This window comes from Cryptotermes secundus, unplaced genomic scaffold (assembly GCF_002891405.2).
Source record: "Cryptotermes secundus unplaced genomic scaffold, Csec_1.0 scaffold5603, whole genome shotgun sequence".
In the NCBI taxonomy this organism is placed as follows: domain Eukaryota; kingdom Metazoa; phylum Arthropoda; class Insecta; order Blattodea; family Kalotermitidae; genus Cryptotermes; species Cryptotermes secundus.
The window spans coordinates 17,085-24,448 of NW_019731679.1; positions in this window are offsets into that span (position 1 = coordinate 17,085).

Here is a 7,364-nt window from a genome sequence, read left to right on the forward strand (position 1 = left end):
ATATATATATACGCGAGCATTCCTAATTTTAACAAAAGTGAAATTGTGCTCTGAATAATGAGTTTTAGACAGAAAGTTGTGTGGAAGGAAGCGAAAAAAGCTTGCGTAATATTATTGTCCCTTTGTTTGCTAAAATGACTGAAGAATTCGTTGAACACCACCAGCCGATATAGCTTCCATGTTTGAACTGACAAATCTGAAACTCAAAGCAGCTGCAGGACTCACTGAAACTCATCTCGAATGCGGAAAGAAAAAAAAATGAATACATTCATTACTGCAGCGCTGTATGGTACTGGCTAAGGATACATTTACGCTTTAATTTAGTTTCTTATAAAGTTTCCAGTATTAAAAGAAAGATGACCTATTCTCTGGGAAGTGTGTATTGAAAGGAGATCGGTGTGGTATTCTAAAGAATTATTGGAGTTACAAAGACACGAGAAAAAGGGTAAAAGTTATGAATATATGCAGAACAATCATGTCGATGGAGTATAATTAATTTCTCTTATGTTGTTCTGAGTTCATCTATAAAACTTCTTCGATTATTCCTCTATTGCGTATCCACGTTGTCCTTCATCATCCATCCAATATATTCAAACATTTAACATTGTATTCTGTAAATTATATAATGATAAAAACTCCGTCTCAAGTGCAAACAATATATTTTGTGTCTTTGATCTTGTTCCCCTACACTACATGTTTCGGCCTCAGACGGCCATCATCAGGTGTATAACACTCACGTCGCTGTCACACTGCACCCAGCTCAAAATTTAACATTTAAAAACGCTTTCCTTGTTATTATCAACTTCACTTGGTTGATAACTGTCTGGTTTGTAGATTATTTTATCTTACACACGTTAATTTTTACTTTGTTGTAATAGCACTATAATAAAATCTTTAATTCTAATTTTAAAAACCTTTAAAATTCTTTCCTAAATTTTAAAATTTTTAAAATTGTTAGGGTTATTCGCCCTATGTTTAAAGTGCTGCAGCTGCTATTTCTTGTTACCACACTGTATAGGTGTTATCTGTAATATACAAATATATTCGTATTATTATCTTATGTATGTGATGTTTTCTTATGTGTTTCTATTATTATTATTTGTTCTTACCTTGTGTAGTCTCTCTGTGTGTGTGCCGCTGCTATTCTTTACTGCGTGTGCTGTCTGATGTACTGTGTGTTGAGTTTTATGTTGGTGAGTGTAGAGGGAGTATGGAGTGCAACAGGATGCTTAAATATAATATTGTATTCTGTACTGTAACCGTAAAATGCAAAGGACTACAATGTTTTGTTTACATGTGTCGGTACTTGCCACTACATCAAAGCAGAGGTAAAACCTCACACCCCACTCAAACCAGCGGGACCTGAACCCAATTGGCACTAAGGGAAGTCAGGCCTCCCTCCTTCCCGAGCGGGTATTTTGGGACGAGAGAGAAATTCTAAACAACTAACAGCCTGAAAGTTTCCTTACGCAGTTCCGATAAGGTAAAATTTCTGACGGGTCACAATCCCCGGACTTAAACCAAACCAACCCGACACTCTCTCTACTTTTACAAAGAGCCCTATGCTCTAATAAAAGTGAAATCTCTCCAAAGAGACGCTGGAGAGAACCTTTTGTCACGTAGAGAGATGGCCCTCTGACCGGTCATAACTCTCCAAATGTTCAAAACCGCTTTTAGAAAGGAGCGGCGAACTGTTTCAATAGTCGAGGAAAGGGACCAATTTTCAACACCCGATTGGTCACGGCAGTCAAATGTTTTAGGAATGCGAATATTACCCGCTATCTTGCAGTGGAGACCTTCGCAATACTCTTTAGCGAATTTCCCTTCATTCAAGTTCTAAATATCATACAATAACCTTTTTCGGTACAGCGTAACGAATGTGGCAATTTAGGCCTCAAATTCGTCACGGACCTACCCTTAGAAGACCCTGAGATTGAACCCCCTTGATCCACAACGGGTCAGAAAGACTGTGAAAGCGCGTGAACCCAACTTTCGCCGCGAAACAGCTGACCATTGGAGGAATGAGAAAATCTATCGAACCCTCCTCCCTATTGTCTAAATCCAGCCAACCCGGAGATTTGGAGGATGGCAACAAGGCGTTCCCCATATTTTTGCAGGACCTCTGAATCTGCAAGAACAGAGAGTCAACTTCTTTTTCGAAAGTCTCGCAACAACAGTTAAATTCGCCGGATGCGGAGCTCGCCCTCTCGGTCGACTGTTAAGTGAAATACCGTATTTACGCATGTATAGGCCGCACATTTTTTGCCAAAAATTCAAGAGTAAAACTGGGGTGCGGCTTATATTCGAAATATTCGAAATCACACTTCATTAAAAAAATATATATTTTAATAATTAGTAATACAGGATGTTCTACTCCTGAAATAATATTCCAAGAAAAATTATTTTTTCTATAATTTCTGTCTGAAAATTGTGCTGCGGCCTATACACGCACGCGGCCTAGAAATGCGTAAATACGGTAATGTCTGAGTATTCGAAAGTTAAATCAGGGAAATTTAATATTGGAAAAGAAACGCGAGTGAGTGCTAACTGGTGACCCTTTCATACACCACACACACAGTGGTAGCGGTAACCTGTACAAGTGCCCAAGTGCTACGCAACAGTGCTAACGGTGCATTGTGACAAGGCTTGCAGGAGTGTGTAACCTGTACAAGTCCCCAAGTGCTACGCAACAGTGCTAACGGTGCAAAGTGACAAGGCTTGAAGGAGTGTGTAACCTGTACAAGTCCCCAAGTGCTACGCAACAGTGCTAACGGTGCACAGTGACAAGGCTTGCAGGAGAGTGTAACCAAGTAACGACAACCCGTTCATTTGGTAGAATCCGAGCCCTTCCTTACCGAGTGTAGTAAAGTAGCAATCTGAGTTGTATCTCAGTGATGCCCAGATTACAAACCAATAAAGAAAGTAGTGCCAAGTGTTTGTGTGTCCAGTGTGCTCTTTTCTTCTCGTCGGAGTAAGGCCCTAAACGACCTGAGCCAGAGTCTCACGCCAACGACGACTAGCCCGATCACCATCAGCTCCCACTCCGTCCACCTTTTCCCTTCACTTCGCAGCTGTATCCACAGTTGCTGGCGCCCATAGACAAATCAGGCCAAGTCACAGAACTGATACCCCTTTCCATAGTGAAGAGAAGTGGTGGAGTTGGAGAAGCGGTGGAGCCAGGTAAAGCCGAACTAGCTGCAAGCTCAACGACCAACGACGGCAGCGGCGAGAATGACAAGAGAAAGGAAGAACGGTAAAGAGTAGCTACCAACCGGTGTGGCTTGAAGCTTCACTGGGTGGGACGGTAAGAGTACAATATTGCTGCCGGATCTGGGGATCCGCCCATTTCAAGGCCAATGCATTCGAGAGAGAAATTTCCAAAGACGTAAGATGTCGAAGAGAGTACCTCAAATATATCGTCCATCTGATAGAAATAAGAAAATGAGTGGATCTCTGCCGCTACTGACCCATACATCCCCACGATGAGAAGCTTAAGTGAAAGGGCGACTTGGTTCACATAATGGTGTGCCATTGACCTCCTGTAACTGAGGTTGGGACATTTAAGGTGATAGCTGGGAATTGCGGGCACCTGGCAAATGGAGGAACGAAGACGCGGTCTCTCGAGGGATATTATCGCTGTAATGTTTTGTACTCTCAGCCACGTTCCTACTGCCACTATTAATCTCTGGTGCTGTTGGGTCGTGCATAATTTAGCATTTTTTATTGTATGCATATTGATATAAATATATCACATATAAATAAGTAAAACAAATAATTATTTCCTGTTCTTATAAGGACAGTCGGAGAATTAAAAAATTGTCACCAAAATAAATATAAAATTCCTTGAAATGTGGAATGCCATCCTAAAGATTATTTCTGTATCGTGGATAGTATTATTACATTTTCAAATCATTTTCACACACACACACATTTTTATACTTATATATAGTATCAAAAATAATCTTCACATCCTCGCAGCTACGTAACCATTTCATGAATGAAATTCATATTCGTTCATATGGCAAGAGGTTTACGCATTTATCTCAAATTTTCGGGAGGGTCTGACCTCAGGATGACTCAAATGAGAACAAACTTGTTGGTCATTCTGTGTTCATTGGTCAAGATACGAGTTAATTGATTTCTCGTTTGTTAATATTCAGGACATTTAACCATTCGAACCCTGTATGAGTCCCTACAGACGTTCACTTATACTGACATCATGCGACGTTAATTATGTAATCCGTCTCTCTCTCTCTCTCCATCCCCTTCTCTACCTCTCTCTACAACACTTTATACCAGACCCGTTTTTCTGTTCCCTAATCTTATACAAGCCGGTCACGGTAGCCGAGCGGTCTAAGGCATGCACTGTTTTCGCTCGCTTGGAAACCACTCAGGGTACGGATGTTTAGTTTGCGTGTGTGTGCGTTTATGCGTTTGTGTACAGGTAGAGGCTTTGCGAACAGCTGATCATAAGTCCTACCGACTGTGTAAGATCTAGAAATATCGAAGTGAACGGAGAAGTTCATGGAGGTAGGCCTAGGCCCACTGGGGCTGTAGTGCAAAGGGAACAAAAAAATCTTAAAATAAAATAGGGGAACACTCCGTAGCAAGGCTGCAACATACACATAACACAAACACAGAATGAAAGGCATGCAGACTTCCATTCCCCGAGTAGGATTCTAAACACAATTCGGGCGAAAAACGACGTTCATTCCATACATCGGGCTGTCACTATGATCAGCTCAGGAAAAATGTATAAGTATCAAGTTTAAACTAACACAAGACAAACAGGAACCCTCTTCTCATGCACCACATCGCGGGCAATATACCATAAAACTGAAACGCTGCACTAAAACTCATCAGGCCTATTTCGAATTATGGTACTTAAGCAACAACTATCAATGCTCAATAATTCTGTTCAACTGATCGCAGAATATCTTCAATTTGTCAGATTCCGGTATAGGGTGTTCACGAAATTACCTCCCGGTTCTGATTCTCCTAGTTTCTCAATAACAAATACAACTTCGACACAGTAGACCTCTCCGAGCTCCACTGTTTGAATCTTAATTAATCATCTATTTTTAAATCCGTATTCCATCGGTTTCCCTATAAGAATTTGAGGGAAATACGTAGGTGAATTGAACATAACACAATACAATGTCGAAACAAAATAGCAACCTGTGGATACGGATTTGGAAATGGCAAAATACATATTTAACATTAACAATAACTATTAATATATTTCCATCTTTCCGTGGTAAAATATATATGATTAATGGGTAGCAAAAAGCATTTTGTTTACTGTCGGCCATGGTGTAAACTGCTCTTTCTACCAAATAACATACACTTTCAATACATTTACAAACATACGAAGTTATTATGTACCTATTCGATACAGTTATTAACTCATATAGAGCAATTACGATAAAATACCGGACATTGGATTAAGTCTTCTTATTTGTCTAAAATTTCTCACGGTTTGAAGGAAAATTTGCCACATGTCTCTTAAACAACTTACAATTAATCGAGGTTCACCTGAGGCTGTGGGCTCTGAGGTTCCTCATTCGTTGATCCATGGTCAGACACTGCACACAATAACCAGACTTCCTCCTCAGAGAAACGCGTTCAGCAGACTGGGCCTGTGTGATGCAGGACGCACTCAGTGGGCAATCGTTAGAGCTCAGGGACCGTTAGGGACCGGTTAGCGAGCGCTTTCAGAAATATGACACCATTACTTGTTGTTCCTTTTCATTTCTGTAATATAGAACATAATGATATCTCCAACCACTGTACTCATTCGAAAATGAAATTGATTCGCACACAACTCTCAAGCATCAAACATAATAATATATTTTATTTTTTCACTTAAAAAAAATATGAATGTATTTTTTTCAATCAAATTTACGTACTTCAAACAATAGAATGGAAAATACATTTTATGTGTCTCACTTTAACAAGGAAGATTCTTTCTTCTGCAAAAGAGACATTGACCGTCCGAGCCAACCTCACCCTTCTCTAGTAGTTTCGGAGGCCCACGGCCTGCATTTCAGAGTGTGGCGTCTACCCTCAATCTGGTAAAAGGCCCACGAACTTCACGACGCACTTCCATCTCTGGTAAGGTTTGGGTATATTTTGTTGTATATGACGGTGTGATGCATTGGATATTATTAATGTACAGGTATATGGTGGATAGAATAAATACAATGGTTGCGGTTCCTAAGTAACATTTTATTGAATCCGAATGTAATATGTATTGGTAATTAGGAAATTTAACAGCACAGGTTTGTCACCTACTCTAACTCGATTTTCACCGATATTATCCGCCAGAGGGCAAGCAAGACTTGTTTTTAACTGTGAGAAGCAAATAAGAATAGTCATGTTGCTTCACAGAGAAACTGGAAAACTTCAGTTAAAGTCCGAGAAAACAAGCCAAGGTTCAGGAAGACCCTCCATATGAAATAACAATAGAATGTTCTAGAACACTCCTATATGATGGAATTTGTACCTTCCAAGGAAGCTTTCACAAGGCCCCCACCCCAAAGACAGGGCTATAAGAACCCTGACCTAAACCGTCACAAACGCTCTCTAATCTGATTACGAAGTTTAGTCTATAGGACGGTACACTGTCAGTAAGAGTCTGCCAATGCTAAAGCCTTAAGCAGACTTGCTGTTGTTACAGTTGTACATATTTACTGTGTAATGAACTCTCTTGAATTAAGCATCTTGCAGCAGTTTATCTCCACCAAAATGACGGACAACGTTTGCCGCTCGACCGACTCCGTCAAGACCAACCCACAAGTACGAGTAATCACTCTGTCGCTCGACAGTGTGGTATACGACAATATGAACTGTACTTTCACTGTCACATTTTCCGCACGATGTCATGTTTAAGTGAAAATATGCAGTCAACTTTGTCATGCTATTTTCATTCAGGCAGAACTTTTCGAGTTATATGTGGGACAGAGGCGCAGGTTGCCGGTTACTGGAGCCGTGTAGATATGTGAGAATCAATTTTCTACGGTACTCTTAGGCCTGTCTTTACACCGGAAAGTATTCCTATAGAGTACAGTCGAAGTCCGATCCTTGGAAAGACTGGAGCTTTTGCTCAAACCTCGAAACATAGTGACCCTGTTCTATTACTAAATATTTTCCTATGCGTGCAGCGAATTTAAGTAGCGTAGGCATTTACGTACTTATTTTAAATCAACTTCTCACTGAACTAGAATTTCATGGAAAGACGCAATTTTACGTCCAATTTACAAAAAAAAAAAAAAAAAACATTTTTCGTGTGGAAATTTGGGGAAGGCCATTATTTTGGATCACTTTATATTTTGGACTTGTGCTTTTTACGAAGTACCACGCGA